Source organism: Mya arenaria, chromosome 7, assembly GCF_026914265.1.
Source record: "Mya arenaria isolate MELC-2E11 chromosome 7, ASM2691426v1".
In the NCBI taxonomy this organism is placed as follows: Eukaryota; Metazoa; Mollusca; class Bivalvia; order Myida; family Myidae; genus Mya; species Mya arenaria.
The window spans coordinates 24,263,418-24,284,033 of record NC_069128.1 but is presented as its reverse complement, the minus strand read 5'-3'; positions in this window follow the sequence as shown (position 1 = coordinate 24,284,033).

The following is a 20,616-nucleotide window of genomic DNA, read 5'->3' as shown; positions in this document are numbered from 1 at the left end:
CCAAGCGATGGAAGTAATGAATTCACATTTAATGAATTCGTACAAAATACAACATATTGATACGATGCAGAGTTAGAAAATAATGTTATGTTTGGTTCATTGGATGCATCTTCTTTAAATGATGACATTAAAAAGGCAATTGGGAAGGCATGCTCAAATAAGGCAGCCTCTATTGACAATGTTTTATAGGAGTATTTTAAGTTATCAGTTCTACCAAACATTGGGCCATTGAATTCCTTTTTTGATCATATATTGGACATTAAGTCCTGTCGAAGTTCTTGGGCATCTGGTGTTATTATACCAATCCATAAAAGGGGTGATCAATCAGATCCAAATAATAACAGGGAAATAACTCTTGCCAGTTGGTTTTCTTTCAAATTATTCACTGTTACATTGACTGAAAAAAATCAGAGCATAACACAATACAAGGTAACGAAAAAACAAGTCCATTGTAGATAGACATAGATGAAATGAAACAGCACACTACAATGCAGATGTGACAGTGAATTCAATTTTCTTTTTGAAAGAGCATATGTTGTCGTGAATTTGCAAGTCGTTTAAATTTTTGTATGAAATTGATTGTTGTTAAGGCCGCATTACACACGTCGTTTGAAGAACCAAAATTTGTAATGGTTAGAAAAGATAAAATTTATTGAGTTTTGAGAATCAATATTTAGCAAGCATATTGTAAATATTCGTTGCAATGTAAAGCTGTGGTTAGGAGTTTAGCCATTTTTTACGAAAGAGATTTCATCAGATTTCCAATCAAAAAGCATTTACATTTTTCGGGAAAGGTCTTTATACAAAATGAATATGTTTATCAGAAAATTATCGAAACTACCCTATCAAAATGTCTTCAGGCGTTGTGGTGATTGCAGCAGTTTTTAAAAAGGTATTTGCATTTTTGTTACCAGGAAATGCATTTCATCCACCATTTGTCCTTATGTTTTTTTAATAACTTTCATATTAGAAACAATATCACCAAGAACTCTCACGATATTGTTGATACGGTAGTCTGGGAAATTTTGACACAAAAAAACAAACAAATAATGTCGCCAGACTTTTCCGAAAGAATGTGAATGTTTTTTATCCAAAATCTGATAAAACGTTCTTTTGTAAAATTTGTTTAACTCCTTACAACACCAAACCATGTCACCAAGAATGAAATATTTACTCCTAAACAAAAAGTTCCTCAAAACTATATAAAATATGGACTTTTGAAACGTTTTCATTTTTGACCTTCCCCACTTAATTGGCCTGCCCTTAAAAAGTCGTTTTTGCATCGTTGGTTAGATTCAGCAAAAACTATGTATTGTGATATCGTTCAGACTATTCTCATTATATGTCATTCCATAGAGCCAATAACAACTGGCGCACCAAAGCTGGAAACCACTACCAGTAACACCGGAACAGTGGGCGCTACATGTGAGGACCTTGATGCACTAGCATGTCAAAGGCAAACGAATGTCTATCAGGATACAACGATGGCCAAACTTGCCTGCCCCAAACCCTGCAATATGTGCTGTAAGTGACAATCATTAACAATTTTAAGGATATTAATTTTCAGAATTTTCATCTTCCAACCAGATAATGAAACACCAATCGATGGCCTTCTTACTGTTTGTTTGTATCTGAAAGTTTGAAAAAGATTTGTTCAATAACGACAAAGATGAATCCCGGACAAAAAAAACGGACGGACAGACGGACGGACAGACAGACGGACAACCCGATTCCAGTATACCCCCCCCAAACTTTGTTTTGGGGGGTATAATAAGCATATCCTAATAAGCCTAGCTTTAATATTATGAAGTATTTACTGAATCAAATAGACATATATAGGCAAATGACTGAAAAGCTACCATAATTAAAGCTGCACTATCACAGATTAAACATTTCGACAACTTTTTAATTTTTGTCTTGGAACAAGCCAATTTTTGCTACAATCCATGGAAACCAGTTAATAAGACTGCTGACAAAAAATTAGATCGCGGATTTTTATATTTAAGTTCATAAATTGATGTTTTATGCATTTTTCTTAAACCGTCAGTAAGGTTTTAAGCTCTAACATTTTCGAAAATATGAAAATCTAAGATCTGTTTTTTAGCAACAATCTTACATCAATGGGTTGCAGATATTTACGCAAAAATTTGCTCTTTCCAAGACAAAAATAAAAAAGTTGTAAAAATGGTAAATCTGTGAGAATGCAGCGTTAAGAGTATTTTTTAAACTTATAATGAAAGTCATATGCATTTATTTTACATAAGCACGAAAACTAATGTGTTATTTATTCTGAACTCCTTTATAAAAATGTAGGACAAAACATCCCATGTCATTTTTGACTAAGGGGACAAAACACGTCCAACCCATTTAGACAGGGTTGACAAAACAACCCAGATCATTTTGACATGGTGGACAAAATAACCAGGAAAATATTGGCAGTTCAAAAAGTTAAGACCCCCCTCCCATCCTACCAACACTTGAAAGATTAAAACTAATTGGCCATTATCAAGATGTGTTTTATTACCCCCAATAAACACCCTTTTTCACTTAATTTATTAGGTTTAGAAATGTTACTATGGAGATCTTTATCACAGCATAAGGAAGACACAGTGACTTTAATCATAAGGATTTGCTACAAAGCTACAGTACAATATTAAGTTCAGCATTATGATAATCCTTACTTCAAAACACTCTTCTTAAAAAGGTGTTCAAGGCCAAAATCTAATATTCATATTCATTACAGGCTGCTTTGCATGACAATTATTAATTTCAGATATTTGCTTTAAGCAATTTATTTTTAATTATAAAAACACTTTCTCATAGTTTTCATCTTCTTTTTGATATTGACATGTTAATATTAAAGGGGCCTCATTTGTTTTTAATATTTACGTTAGTCTTATATTAAAGCTGCAACCTCACAGATTGAACGTTTTGCCAACTTTTTTTTAAATTTTTGTCTTCGAACAAGCGAATTTTTGCGTAAATATCTGCAAACCAGCGATAAAAGACTGCTGACAAAATATCAGATTGCAGCTTTTCATACTTCCATCCAAAATTGATGTTTTATGCATTTTTCTTAAACTGTTAGTAGCAGTTTAAGCTGTAAAACATTAAATTTGGAATGGAAATATCAAAATCTGAAATCTAATCTTTAGTCAGCAGTCTTTTATCACATAAGCAGGTATTTACACAAAGAAATTCTAATACATAAAGTTTAAACAAAAAATAAAAAAGTTGGAAATCAATACATACACAAGTTGACTAACATATATTTTGAATAATAAACCTTAAATTACTTTCCAAAGAATGCATTTAAGGAAAAGTTACTTACTGAAAACAAGACTGTAACAATGCATGTATTTTAAAGTGAAAACGCATATATATTATGTATTTTAAAAATGTAATCCTTTATACTTTTTACTCTTTCTGTTTTTAAAAAGGATGTAACCCTAACCAAATCATTTTATTTTTGGCCCAACTTTAACACAATCAAGAATTTAGCCCCACATTCCAGAATGCAGGGCTTAAATTGTGTTATCATTTTGATCACTGACATGACATCATTGACAAAATAAGGATTCAAAAATCTTTGTTTCTGCCCAACTGACCCTATTTTTATCCTTCTGATCCTTTTTTGTTTTTGGTGTTTTGATCAATATGTGCTTTTTTAGTAAAGACCTTAATAATTCCCTGATATAGGTCAGTTTGCCAAAGAAACATGGTCCTAAAAAAACAACAGTTACCGTATGCCTACCTTTTTTGATATTTAACTGGAAACTATGAATACTTTTTTTTGGCCTAAGCAACAATTTTTGTTTGAAGCCAGTGTGCATGTGCATACTGTGTATTTTTTTACTTAATTACATTGTATTGTCTGCGAATTACCAATATCAAATCCATTGTCCTATTTAACAGGATAATGGTTTTGATATTGGTCCCATGTATTATCATTATAAAAAGTGTAGGAATTTTATTCAAGACCATTTGCAAGATGTGTCATGTTTGGTGTCAATATTATGCTTGAATGATCATATTTTATATTTGTCATTGTTAGATATTTAATTTGTATAAAAAAATGAGCAATAATAAAACCTCTAAAGTTTTTTCCTCAGTTGGTAAGAATTACACCTGTTGTTGTTGTTGGGTTAATAAAAGTCTGCTTGCCTATGGCTCCATTATGGCTTGACCCTGTCACACCCCCTAGTGTGACTGAAACATATTTGTGAGGCCAAAGGGGGATCTATCTTCATTGAATGTCAGTATTTATTTTAGCTCCACCCCTTTTACTTGACCTGGCATCGCCCCTTTCACTGAACCTGACATCTGATTGGCTGAATGAATATGCCTTTTAAAGGTTTCCTTATGACTGACAGCCCCCACCCCCCACAGAGAAAGACTGGTCATTTGAGACAATCACTATCATATTTTGAAAAGGCGGCTATATGCATGACTATGAATTGGCTTGTAATTGATTTAAGATAATGATCATTATCTGCAGTTATGCACTTAAATTCATAAAAAATTCATGTTCCTTATACTATGAAAATTTTGGAAGAAATACATGATTGTCAATTTAGAATTGAACTTAATTTCCATGTAAATGTCCTTAAATTGTATAACATGTCGAAGGCAAAATGTAGATTTTCACAGATTGATACAATTGCTAAAAGGCATGTTCATTTTTTCAAGATAATGACATTAATAGAAGGTTTCTACTTTGTGTAAGGTTTTCTGAATTTAAACATTTTTTTTTGTCTTCAAGTCTCTTAACATTACCAAATAAAAAGAACTGTCCTCCAGTTTGTATTATGTAGAATAAGATGTAATTTGGAAGTAACTGTAATTTGTTACAAAGATGGTTTAACCAAAACTTAATGAAAATCCCACATTGATTTCGTGCATAAAAGGCGAATTTCGAGCTATTGAAATTCGTGTAACAGTCCAATGACTCTATTGTTTCCTACGTATAATTCCGGGCTACAACTATTAAGAGCATATACTATCACACTCATCTGATATATTGGGGATTAAATTTATGTACCAGTACATTATCTTACAGAATGATAGTGATAGTCATTATCAAATTATTATCCTGATTAATAAGTAAGTTGTTGAGTGAAAACTATTTTTAAATTGAGACAATAAGGTGGATGACATGTTAAGTTATTGAAAGCTTTGAAGATTTTATACAAAAGTTATAAGTTGTCTCAATTTATGATTTCGAAAACCATTAAATTGGCAGGCCTAAGCATCATGAGCCACTCACAGACTTTGATGGAATTGGTAAAAGACAACAAAAAATAAATATTTACTTTCTTAGTGTTGCAATGCAAAAGATACTGGGCCTACTTTCTATCGAGTAAAACATTCTTAATATATATTTAGCTTTTTTCCATTTGCCAAATAATGGAAAATTATTTGAACTTGATTTTGAAAAATAATTATTTTTTATCCTGACTATATAATTATTTAGTCTTTAAAACAGACTCTCTTCCTTTTAAACTCTAAAATATCTTTAAAAATAAAATAAAATACATTTAAACCCATTAAGATTTAATTAATTATTTAAACAGGCCAGTCTGCACTGCCTTTTCAGTAAGGATTTTAGTCAAAATCATATCTTCGTAAGAACAAGACAGTACACCATAGGTAATTATGACCCCCCCCCCCATAATTATGCATATTATGCATATTTGTATACATGTATTAGCTAGACAATATACAACGATAAGTGTATTGTATATATTAGTGAGCAAATAAATGCATTAATAAATAAATAAATACAGATTTATACTGGTAAATAGATTTATAAATATAAATATTTTAGGAAAGATAAACATTAGATAAAAAATATTATCAAAGCCTTTTTAGCCATATTGTATTGGCTGGTGGGGTTACTCAAAATTACCGTGCATGGTCCGCTTACAACCAATTAAATATTTTCAATAGCTCTGAGAATGATTCATACAATCTTTGATATGATGTCAGTTTTTTTTACATGGCATGGCTTGACTTGATCAATATAAATTTTATATTATATGACTTGCACAATTCACATGACTTTTCATATATATCCTTTAAGTTTTGTGTGATAATAGATCTTTGATCTAAATTTGTGATTCAAAACTTAAAGATACATATATATATATATATTTACTGCTTCGGAATCACACTTTACACACAAGACATGTTAAAATAGATTATTGTACTCACTGTTTTTTAATTTAAGTTTATTCATCAAACTCTGTCACTCTAGCTGTTTCTGTATTATCAGCATCACACATCAACTAAAACAAAAAATAATAAGAATTATAACAAGAAAGGTTCAAGTAGTTAAAAAATATATGGGCTGTCATTGGACATATAATATAACAATTTACCATGATTCCATGAAATATTTTTACAAACTAGCAAACCTGAACTCCTTTGTATTTTTTTACATCTTTGTGAGATTTTGCATAAAGCATCTATCTAATTCTTTGTTAATTTACCACATTAAAATTTATTGATTAACTGTACTTTTATTTATTTTATAAATATCTTATATGTTGTGCACCAGTCAATTGTAACCCTGGCGCCCCCAGGTCCAGGGAAAAGCGGGGACTTTGACTTTAGGTCCAGCCAACCCTGGGTCTAATCCCCTCCCCTGCGGGAACGAACTGATGGTAAAACCCCGGCCAAATGCCCCTGCACACCAGAGACTCTATATAAGGCCCAATCTCAGCTAAATTTGGCTCAAAGACAAAACCACTGCGGTCACCCGGCCCTGCGTGGCCACATAGAAAGTAAAAACACGGCCCATTTCCCGACTATTCCCAGTATACCCCCAGACCGGGGGGTGTGCGTGGTTAGTAACCGTTACAATTGACTGGTGCATTGGTTATAATAACTGAGAGGCCTCAAAGATGCTCACATGACTGTGACCTTTTTGACCTTTTAGCAGATTAGAACAAAGAAAGGATTTTTAAGAAATATACTCAATGAAACAGAGTGAAACTTTATTCAGGGGCTATACACCGTATGATGAAATAGCGAAAGAAGAGAAAATTGTCGAAAACTGACATGAATTTGGTATCAATGTGTACAATGCATTGAAACTAACTAACTGAAGTACCACATAGTTTACAATTAATTGATTTTTCACATTTTTTTTCCATTAAAAAAGATTACTAGGTGGGTATACCTAGTATAATTAATTTTTATGTGTGATTGGCTAGTCGATGTTATCACTTAATGTTACCAAGCTAGGTATATATTAAATCAAATAAACAAATGTAAACTTTCATAGCAGTGGATACAACACTGGACTGCAATTTTGGCGACCACAGTTTGAACCCGGTCTCTGTTATTTTTTCTTTACATTTTGATATTTTTTTTACCAATTATGATATCAAAAGGATAAACATTTTATTGAATAATTGTCCTGTATACTGGGACTGACCCTACTGTTTGTATGGTCCATTGGTTAAAGAAAATAGATGAAAAAAGAGAAAAAAATAATTGTAAAGTGTGTGTTTAAGGTAGCACTACCCTAATGAAAACCTCCACTTGAAATGCTTCATTTTAATGTTTTATCCTTTATTGTTAAGCACATACCTACACATCTTTTGTGGGTTCATGTGAGCAGTTCAACTTCAAAGCAACCCAGAAGCTGACATACATGCCATATCCCCCGGAGGGGGAAAAATCCCCCGGAATTTCGACCCATCCCCCGGCCTCCCGGAGGGGGATGAAAATCCCCCGAAATTAAAAAAAGTGTGTTTAAAATTACGCAAAATTATCACAGGGTTTAATTATATATGCCTGTTTGCAGTTATAATGCCCTTCTTGTCTTAATTGGATTATCAACTGATGGTGTGTTTTAACAACACCAATTGGGTGACACTTAATAAGTCAGCAGGGCACATTTCATGCATTGTTTTGATTGAAACTGTCAGAATTTGCATAAGAAATGTCAATTAGACTGGTCAGATAAAAGGACGATTTTCATTGGTTAAAACTATAGGTTTTATCCAATCAGAGAGGATGTAACAAATTAAAGTGTTTAAACATGTGTCATTGTCATCAAAATGATTTATGATTTAAAGGTGACAGTACATTATTTGGTAAAGAAAAGGATTAAAATAACTAATAGACAATGCTGTTCTTTGTTATGACCCACTAATATGTTTACATACATGACATGACCTTCATCTCAAATATTGGAAAATAACAGAACTTCCAGAAGAGAAACTGAAAGTGGACAATTCGGATGAAATGACTTTTATTTATTTTAATATTATGGTGGTGATGTTTTTTATTTTTTGATGAATGCCAAAAGATGATATGTTTATGAACTTAAACAATAAATTATGCATTTGCTTTTTATCAGAAGCAAACAAATCTGACTATTTGGGAATTGAAATGAAAAATATTGATAAATCATTCCATTCTCTCTATTAGTCTGAAAGTCATCATTTATGATCATAATGAGCAGATTTTGTATCCAATTTTAGAGGAAGGTAAGTCCATTAAATTGTTTCTGAAACATATTTTTCTGTGAAGTATTCTATTTTGCAAGTGAGTGCTTTTATTATGCAATATGGCTGTGTCTCATTAAAATATAGATGAAGTGCTGGAAAAAGGGGTAGACAAGGTAAATTGGCACGTGTGTCATGCCCGTAATGCTACATGGCGATGATGAAAATTCTCTGGTATGTGACCCAAATCCCCTTAAATTCTGGACATAATCCCCTCGGGAGTCTTTCAAAATTATGGCAATTTGTTTTTTTGTACTTGCGTCTTAAAATACTCTGAAATTTTGTCAAATTAGACCTGCTAAAAAAAAACCCTGAATACTACCAAAATCCCCCTGAATTTTCAGACTTTTGAACATTAATCCCCCTGAATGGTCTCAAGAAAATATGGCATGTTTGGAAGCATCTTTTTATTTTCCATTTCATTAGCTTACATTTTTCAACAGTAGTTTTATTAGAAAATAGTTATTTTCTTATACCGAAGGTAAAACATACTGTTGTTTTTTTTTGCATAATGTTCCTAAAAGTTTAAAGATATTTCATATTGATAAGGAACAGGTGTTGAGTATTTTTTTAACTTGTTGATTTCGCTGTAAAATGACATTCACAAGCTAAATCTTAGTAGACCAAAGAATTGTACGTTTACGGATTTTTGTATCGTTTTTGATATGGCAAATCCTTCACATACAAATTGTTTAGTATCAAAAGTGGGTAGTTATTCCGATCGGGATTCTGGGTTAAAGCATTTAACATCTCAAAAAGATCATAAAACAAGAAATATTACCAGATTATGTAATTTTATATCAGTTCCATACATAAAAATGTCATATCCTATGAATAATTATGAGTTTGACGTTTATTTTTCATTTCTTGCTGTCAAAACATAGCGATATATACATGAAGGGCACCTGCAAGGCTTCAGGGCACAATTTTTAAACAATTGGAACATTTCGGCCATGGCTGAGTTGTTACGATTGTATTTACGAGGTCTATCTAGAAGCTTGTCAGTGGTGGCCGAGTTATTACGATTGGGTCGAGTTGTTCCGCTTGGCATAATTGTTGTCTGTGTCAGTCAACTTTTGTTTTATTGGAAAGGTAAATAATGTGTTTTAATGCAAAATAACTTTTCACTTACATGGTAAAGTATGAATATAAACCTTTATGATCAATTTAAACCATAAAATACTTCACTTAATACAATTTCAATATTTTTCAAAACACCCCCGGTTTTTGCACAAGCCCGTTTAGACGTTACTGGCTAAGGTCACAAATCCGAACACTTTCTGATGTTTTTTACAATTATCTTGGAGAGTTTATGTTGTAGTAAGTTAAACTTTCGTATGAAACATCTTTGGTTCATGTGAAAACAGCTGTCAAAGTACAGATTCACGATCTCGTCAATATTATGTCGAAAATCGTTCAATTTTATGGATAGTAAATCACCCTTCAAAATACGCTATGGAGGGCACAAATACCGAACTCTTGAAAAGCGAAAATACATGGTCATACAATTATAATTAAAAAGTATGCTATAATAAATAAATGGCATTTTTTAGAAAAATGCTTAACAAAACAAGATGAAACTTCGCAAGTGTGACCAAGGCAAGCCTCTGTATTGATCTAGATCATCTAATAATCGATCACGGTAAACAAACGCGTGTTTTAGCCGGTGTTCAGGATTTGTGCCCTGTTAGGAAATGTACCGTCAACCAGTAAGGATTGGAAGAATGTATTACACGTCTATAATTTTAGACTGGGGGGCGGGGGGGGGGGGGAGCTACAATAATAAGCGATAAGGGATATTTTTTTTATTATTTTGACATTTCATGTGTATCCCTGTAACTGCCATAGTCTTAAAATCGTCAAAAGACCCATTGACGGTCATTTAGGTGGACTATGGGGGGGGGGCATGGTTACAATTGACTGGTGCAACCACTGGGACACCATTTTTTATTATTTTGATATTTCTTAAAATACTCGTTGACGGCTATTTAGGCAGAGTAGCCCCACTCCCTGTCGAAGTGTGGATAAGAAGAGGACTGTTTCAAGTGAACGTTCTTTACGAGATGTCCTACTTATTGACTGTTTATATATTCAAAAATCAAGACAAAAAATTAAATGGAAAAAAATAAATGACTTACCAATGGGTGTTTGAGATATCCATTTGGCACCACTTTAGTGCCATTCATCGCTCTTCAAGGCTCCATAAAACAAAATCATTCGTCTAACACATTCCCGACATCTTAACACAGATGGTATTGATTACTGTGACATGTTGGTGTTAAACCGGTTTGAAGGTGCATTCACTCGAGTAATAAAGTCAAAGATGCACTCTTAAGTACTGCCAGATAAGGTTTACCACAATTAATAATGTTGTTTCAATATTCCTAAAAGAATGAATAAATGTCGAAAACAATGGTTCTTATGAAGGATATCGAGTTAAATTTGAAAGAAATGAGCATTACACACGGTATTTCTACCTTATGAGACTATAGTAGACCACAATAAATCTTTTAGCATTTACCAATCATTTAATATTTTTTGCGCTTTCTGCTATTAAAAACACGGTTACAATCTTGTTATCAGTAATAAATATTTTCAATAAATGCATTATTTAGTATGTAGTTAAAGGTTTATCAGTCACAATTGATGTTTGTTATATATGTGTATGTATTGATTTTGAATAACAGTGTCACTAAACAAAAAATAAACAAATTTACGCAATTTCACAACCTTTTTTCCAGTTCTTCTGGATTACCCTGTATCCCCTGCCTCGAAACGAAAAGTTAACTTGGACGACATCGGTACGTTGTGGTTGGGGGGGGGGGGGGTCCCCCCTCCTTCTGGCCACTAGTGCAATTGCAAAATTAATTTTGATGCGTGAGGGATATACTTAAGCGACGATGTTAACCATTGCTTCAATATTTATGCATGCATATATGTACTTGTTGGCATTTTGGGTGCCTCATTTCTACATCAAAAATGCTCAACCAGGTATGAGTTTATTGTATAAGTTATAGCTCGTAGTTTGTAAAATGTGGTTCTTTAGCAAATTTGTTTTAAATACGAAATAAAAGGTGTTGCTTCCAAGGTATGCATGATCAAAATATCCATAAATTATGTATGAGTCCCTTTTGCTGAGTGGTTATGCTATTTATTTGTCCATGACGTAAAAAGCGTAGGTTCACCCCTGATTAAAACAAGACTTTATTTTCATACTTTCATTGTATTTTGTTCTGCAATTTCAGTATCAAAGAGTTAACTAATTATTTCAGACACATTACCTGGAAAATGATTATTTGGTGCCAATGAGGTACGAGTCCCTTTAAGAATGACAAAGTGTTTTTACAATCAGCTAGATAACAAGTTCATTTTTTCCACATATACAAGATGATTTACAAGTAATCATCATATGTGTATTTTTGCTTCACTGCTATCTTGTAGGATGACTGGCTTATATACTACTACCGGGTATGTAGTAAAGTGACAACATGGCATTAATTACCAATAGCGTTTATTTTGTAATGCAAAATTCACCAGCCTTACATGTTTGTACAGTTCGATATTTTTTTCTAAAACATATACTAGTATTACTGTTTGAGGAAGGCATTGGCACATGGTGCATGTTAACATTCTAAAATGCCTTGCAGCATTTTTAATGGTGTTTAGCTTGGACCAGCTCAAAACCAAATAATAGGGGTTGGAAAGTCTTTGGTTTAGGAGTTAAAAAGTCTTTAATATGGTTATTAAAATAATTCAACTAGGGGTTGAAAAGTCTTTGTTATAGGAGTTAAAAAGTCCAAACAGGTAGGGGTTGAAAAGTCTTTGAAATAGGGGTTTAAAAGTCTAAGGGTTGAAAACTGAAAAGTGTTCTTTTTTAGAAGGGTTAAAAAGCCTCTTGGGGTTGAAAGGTCCTGCTCCCCTGCAGAACAGTGTGTATGAAATAAACTATTATCTTAGGTAAAACATTTCATATGGATTTCCATCAACTAATTACATCTTCATTAAAAATCAAGAAAATGGTACATTTTCTGTGTAAAGGTACTGACAACCGAAATAACATTTTCAAGCGTAAAAGTGAGTATAGCTTTGAAAAAATGAATAAGTTCTTAGTCGTTTGTAACCACAACTTAATCGATTAAAAATGGCGTCTGAGGAGATGAAACTAGTGTAAAGATATTTAAAAAATGGAATTTGTGTCACTGGTTGAGTAAGAATACTTCAGGTAATTTTTGATATGATTTATTGCATTCAAATTCATTAAAAGATGCTTAAATCTTATCGCTAAGATATCAGCACAGAAGTATTAGCTTGGAATTGGATGGATACAATGTCAGGACACAGGTAAACAATAAAACAAAACTTCAAATATATTCCTAAATAAATAAATAGGTGTTCTTTTAAGAGATTTAGGAAAGTTGAAATATTTTCCCATTAAAATTTATTGCCAGAACCTCCAATTGGATTAAGCCCATTGCCAATGTTACCAATTGGAAGATTCCAATGGGACAATGTTCCAATTGGAGTTTTCCAATTTCCTGACTTTTCCCATATTGAATTGTGGGAAATATCCAATTGGAAAAAATGGTTGACGGGATTTTTTTTTACAAAAAATGATAAAAAGTACTATAAACGCACTTTTTCTAGATAACATTATAACCATTAATGATAATGATTGTTATTAATCACTAATTCCTTTTTTGAAAATGTGGGAGAATTTTCCAACAAAAAATGTTGGGCTGATTTTCCAATTGGAAAAACCATTTTTCCAATGGGAAGGCCATTTTCCAATGGGACTCCCATTGGAAAAGTTGACTTTAAATGCCAAAAAAACATATTTCTAAATTAAATTTCAGGAAACAAAAAATATCTCTTATTAGTATTACCTAACACATTTTAAAAATACAAAAATAAAAAACATTGGGTGAAAAATAAAAAAAATAAGTTTGCAAAAATTCCGGATTTGCAAACTTAATCCGGATGCTGTTAAAAGACTCTGAGTATAAAAAACACATTACAGTTAAACGGTCTAGTTTCACACTGAAATGCAATTAAGATAAATTCTTAATGATGTAAATATAGCATATTTACTATGTTTGTTTCCTATTTGTGTAGTTTTTAAACTGACTATTCTCTTCTCTCCGCAGGAAAACACCTACAATGAGCTAGAATCCGACAATGGACCAATTTCTGTTTGAATGAAGTTCTTTAACAATACACTATTGATATGCTTTAAAACCATCATATTGAAAACTTATTCATTGTTTCCTGTTTGGTTCAATCTGAATGATTGCCTAAAACGTGAATAAAAACCCGTAATCGATGACGAGCCTTATGTTATTATTGGCGATAAACAGGTTTTATTTCATTATCTTATGTACCAAACACACAATCAATCTCTAAGGCTAGTTTTAACAGTTTTTAATATGAACACAAATCATATGTTTTTTGTTTCGATTATTAAAGTCATATTACTTATAATGATACATGATAATCAATCGATATGATTTTTTTTTCATTCACAAATAGTGTGCCCCTTAAAAACAATCACTATTATCGAACGGCCGAAAGGAACGAAATGTACTTATGAGGGGAAACAATTAATTGAACTGGTACAACAGGTTTTGCATAAATTGGCTCCCTCAAAGACAAAAAATGAAAGAGTTGTCAAAACGGTTAATCTGTGATATAGCTTTTATAAACTACCACTGATAATCATACGAAATTTAGTATATATGTGCTACCTATTGCCAATAGCAATACATATAAATATGAAGCAAGGCACATAACTGTGGATAGGATAAGTGTTTACCTCATACGGATATCCTCGGCCATTTTAATCGAAAACAACCTCGGATATAATTAGACGGTAAACATACTACTAAGAAATTGGTATGTTTAACATGCTGCAAGTAGATCGCGTAGTTATTTCAATTTTGCAGTTAAAGTTGATGACTTAGATCATGGTTATCTTAATTGTGTTTGCAATGATACACTTTAATGCCAATCAAACTAAACTTAGACCAACAAATATAAGCTAAACTTATACATTTAATTAATGATATTAGTCTAAATTTTACGAACTACTTCTACTGATGTACCGGCATACATCCGAGGTTGTTTGCGATAAAAATGACCGAGGAGTTCTGAATGTGTTTAAGTTTGTCCCTTTAGAATTTGCATTCCTTTCCTTTCTAGCATAAAACTGTGGCATAATATAATATGCCGATATGTATTTGGTTTAACAAGTATTTATTTCCGACATCAATCATCAGTTATGAGACTTGAAACGAAAGAAAATGATATATTGAATGTGGTACAATATGCTACCCAACAGTTCCTACACTCACTGTCCTCAGAATGGGGTACAATAACTACCCAACAGTTTCTACACCCACTGTCCTCGGAATATGGTACAATATGCTACCCAATAGTTTCTACACTCACTGTCCTCGGAATGTGGTACAATATGCTACACAAGAGTATCTACACCCACTGTCCTCGGAATGTGGTACAATATGCTATGCAACAGTATCTACACCCACTGTCCTCGGAATGTGGTACAATATGCCACACAACAGTTTCTACACCCACTGTCCTCGGAATGAGGTACAATATGCTACCCAACAGTTTCTACACTCACTGTCCTCGGAATGTGGTACAATAAGCTACCCAACAGTTTCTACACACACTGTCCTCGGAACGTGGTACAATATGCTACCCAACAGTGTCTACACTCACTGTCCTCGAAATGTGGAACAATATGGTACACAACAGTTTCTACACCCACTGTCCTCGGTACGTGGTACAATATGCTAACCAACAGTTTCTACACTCACTGTTCTCGGAATGTGGTACAATATGCTAACCAACAGTTTCTACACTCACTGTTCTCGGAATGTGGTACAATATGCTAACCAACAGTTTCTACACTCACTGTCCTCGGAACATGGTACAATATGCTACCCAACAGTTTCTACACCCAAGGTCCTCGGAATGTGGTACAATATGTTACCCAACAGTCCCTACACCCACTGTCCTCGGAATGTGATACAAAATGCTACCAAACAGTCCCCACACTCACTGTTCTCGGAATGTGGTACAATATGCTAGCCAACAGTCCCTACACCCACTGTCCTCGGAATGTGGTATAATGTGCCACACAACAGTCCCTACACCCACTGTCCTCGGAATGTGGTACAATATACCACATAACAGTCCCTACACCCACTGTCCTCGGGCTGTGGAACAATATGTTGCACAACAGTCCCTACACTCACTGTCCTCGGAATGTGGTACAATATGCTACACAACAGTTCCTACACCCACTGTCCTCGAAATGTGGTACAATATGCTACCCAACATCTCTACACCCACTGTCCTCGCGGTACGTGGTACAATATGCTAACCAACAGTTTCTACACTCACTGTTCTCGGAATGTGGTACAATATGTTAGCCAACAGTTTCTACACTCACTGTTCTCGGAATGTGGTACAATATGCTACCCAACAGTTTCTACACTCACTGTCCTTGGACCGTGGTACAATATGCTACCCAACAGTTTCTACACCCAAGGTCCTCGGAATGTGGTACAATATGATACCCAACAGTCTCTACACCCACTGTCCTCGGAATGTGGTACAAAATGCTACCAAACAGTCCCCACACTCACTGTCCTCGGAATGTGGTACAATATGCTAACCAACAGTCCCTACACCCACTGTCCTCGGAATGTGGTACAATATGCCACACAACAGTCCCTACACCCACTGTCCTCGGAATGTGGTACAATATACCACACAACAGTCCCTACACCCACTGTCCTCGGGCTGTGGAACAATATGTTGCACAACAGTTCCTACACTCACTGTCCTCGGAATGTGGTACAATATGCCACACAACAATTCCTACACCCACTGTCCTCGGAATGTGGTACAATATGCTACCCAACAGTTCCTACACCCACTGCCCACGAAATGTGGTACAATATGCTACCCAACAGTGCCTACACTCACTGTCCTCGGAATGTGGTACAATATGCTACCCAACAGTTCCTACACTCACTGTCCTCGGAATGTGGTACAATATGCTACCCAACAGTTCCTACACCCACGGTTATCGGAATGTGGTGCAATATGCTACACAACAGTTCCTACACTCACTGTCCTTATGATTTACAAATACACAACTCGTACATCATGCATGTGTATAAATTCGTTTGCTCAGGTAACCAAACAGACACGGGTGAACCCTCTTTCATGTGTAACAACCACGGCTTATGGGACGGAAGTTCCTGTCATTGTTTTAATGACTGGACAGGGGCGACTTGTGGAGGCAAATGGAACTTTTTTATCGTTAATGGGCTGTTTTTATTGCCCTTCGGTTTCGACCAATGTTTCACACTGAAGAAACAGTATACAGCAAAGTATTGTTATGTTTAATTATAGTTGTCTTTCTTCGCTAGTGTTCCTTGAAGTGTTGTTAATATAAATACAAGAATTGTAAGATTTCGATACTTTTCTAACAGGCTATCATGATTACCCTATACATTTCAAAAATGCCATATGCTTTAGATTGTCGCTTTGCGTTTCCCCACCTTTTTAGACCGGTCCTTTGTTTACACCGCTTATTAGTTTAAATGACACAGCTTCGTTATCATTATTAAAGGCACTGGTTATTTGAAAATAACAGTTACAGTTTACATACAAACTATGGTTTATTAGTGTAATGAACTCATCTCTCCATTAATTGAATTTGGTGCGTGAATTTGGCAAATCATCCGACATTCGACTTTCAAAAGATGAATGTCCACCGTGAACGACATTTACCATTTAAAAATGAGTGTTGTGCTGGTATGGCATTCGACATTCAAAAACAAATGTTGTGCTGGCAAATAATATTTACGAAATACTGTGATATATTGCCGGACTTGAATGTATCTATACACATGTTTAGCTTATAGCATGGTGTAATGATATTGTTTATATTTTGTTTTAACTTGTAGCCGAACGTAAGAATAATGAAATATGATGTACATTATTAAATTTCTTCTGTCTTAACGACCAAATTTATTTTTTGTCTGATCTTTTCTTCTCGACTCGTGTCGTACAATATATTATATTATGGACCACATGTCCCGCATTTTAAATTTATTTACACAAAAACCAAAGACAATTGACACACAAAAGAAACAGAAAAGGGTGTTATATGGTATTGATTTTGAAATTTCACTATAACAGCATACGTGTGTGGAGACCATGGTCACCCTTCACCGACTGTCTTGTTTGGCGGGCACTCGTGCATTTGTGATGCGGGTTGGTCAGGGCAGACGTGCAGCATCCATAACACAGGTAATAGCACAAGCAGAATGTTCTACGAAACCGCTGCTTAGCCTTTTTTCATCTAGCACTATCCTTAAAAGTTTAACCAAATAGCGCTTTCCGGTTTTACAACGACAATTTTTACCGATAGAAAAAGTACGAGAAAAGTGTACGTCCCGAGTAAGTTGAGCAGGCAGATTTTCTTTGCAACTGCCTCAATTAATTAAAGTGCCTTCCGCGAGACTGAACGATTTTAGACACAGTGATATACGGAGCGCACTGGGCTTACTTACTGTTGCACAGGATTGACATTTGAGAGGCCCATTGTAGGCAACACAATCAGTATTATATTCAACGGTTATAAAATCCCTTCCTAAAGGATAAAGATCGATTTGATATTTTTTGTTCTCGTGAAAATTGTGTCATATTTACATTCATAAGCGTCTTTTTTTTTTTTTTTTTTTTAATGTATAATACATATAAAGTTATACTTTTGAAAGTTGAAAGTATATATTTGATAAGCCAAAGGTGTTCAACATGCTGTTCCACACACATTAGTTATTACTTAAACAACTATAATATTTGCAGGCACCAGTAGGCTCATTAACTGCTTAGAATATTTTTTCAATCCAGAATAGTTTTTATGAGTCAACTTGAATTTCCATCGACATATAAAGTAAATGCCAATATAATTTAAGAGAAGATGAGTTGTTTAAAAAATGTAAAACACATACAGGCAATGAAAAATGGTTTCACTAAGATAAATACAAATAAATATGCAAGCAAGTCCAGTCGGAAACATTTTATTTATGTGCAATGTGTTGTACACTGTGTTAATGTTATTTTAACAGTCAATAGGGTATCAAAAATATATAGATTAGTCAGACATTAAGTAAAGAGTGAGTGATATTTCAAGCTTTAAGTTCTCGTTGCCAAATATTTAGCATAAGAGCTTAAAACAATACAAGGTAACGAAATAACAAGTTCATTGTAGATAGACAAAGATGAAATGAAGAAGCACACTGCAAGGCAGATATTGTACATAATTTAAGAAATTATGATTTATGCAATAACACTAGTAGTATATCTAACGTACAATACGTTATTATTATAAGTATATACTCTGTAAAGATCCCATTTTGCATTGGAAAGAATATGAGTATTACAAGTCAGACCTTCACAAAGAACATCTATCATTTATTACTCAAATAAATAAATCTTGGCGTTTTTAATCTTAGTTTTGAATAATTAAAAATGACAGCAAACGTTATGAGTATAATAGAACCACCGATAGTACATTCAACACTTAATTATTGGTGTTCATACTTTTATATGCGGACCAATGGCAATCTCAGATTTACCCTATTAATGTAGCTCCATTTAATGTAGATCAGATGTTACGATGAATTAAATTTTCATTTTGATGGAGCATATATTGCCGGTTTTCGTGACATGGCAAGTCGTTAATATGTCTGTATGAAAATGATTGTTGTAAAGATCCGGCCACAATTCAAACGTCGTTGAAAGGACAAACTTTTGAAATGTTTAAAAAATCAATTTATTTAGTTTTGAGAATCAAAATTTTACTAGAATATTTTTAAATATCCGTTGCAACATGTTAAGCTGTGATTACGAAAGAAGATTTAATCAGATTTCAAATCAAAAATAATTTTTGTTTTCCTGGAAAGGTGATTATGCAAAATGAATATGTTTATAAGTCAGATTTATAGATTTTACATTATCAAACATGTCATGAGGCTTCGTGTTTATTGGAGCTATTTAAAAAAAGTATTTGCATTTTTGTTACAAGGAAATGATATTCATCCACCATTGATTAACTTTCTTATTTTAAACAATATCATCAAGAACGTTCAAGGTATTGTTTATAAAGTAGTCTAAGGCATTTTGACACAAAAACAAACAAATAATGTCGACAGACTTTTCCGAAAGAATGCGAATGCTTTTTGATCCAAAATCTGATAAAATATTATTGGGTAAAATTTGTTTAACTCCTTACACCCCCAAATCATGTCACCAAGAATAAATATTTGACTCCTAAAGGAATCGTTCCTAAAATACTAAATTAAACATGAACTTTTGTAACGTTTATATAATTGACCTTCCCCACCTACTTTTGCACTGTGGCCGGCCCTTAAAAGGCGTTTTTGCATCGTAAATTAGATTCAGCAACCACTCTGTATTGTGATATCGTTCAGACTTTTTTTCAATATATTTACCTCCATAGAGACAATAACAACTGGCGCACCAAAGCTGGAAACCACTACCAGTAACACCGGAACAGTAGGCGCTACATATGCTGACCTTGATCCCATAGCATGTCAAAGGCAAACGAATGTATGTCAGGATACAACGATGGCCAAACTTGCCTGCCCAAAAACATGCAATATGTGCTGTAAGTGACAATCATTAACATTTTTATTGATATTAATTTTCAGAATTTTCATCTACCAAGCAGATAATGAAACACCAATCAATAGCCTTCGAACTGTTTGTTTGTATCGAAAGACGCTGAGTATCAAACACACATTACAGTTAAATGGTCTAGTTTCACACTGAAATTCAATAAGCATAAATTGTTAATGATATAAATATCGCATATTTACTATATTTCTTTCGTATTTGTGTAGTTTTCTAAACTGGTTATTCTCTTCTCTCCGCAGGAAAACACCTTTAATGAGCTAGAAGCCGACAATTGACCAATTTCTGTTTGAATGGAGTTCCTTTACAATAAACTATTGATATACTTTAAAACCATCAT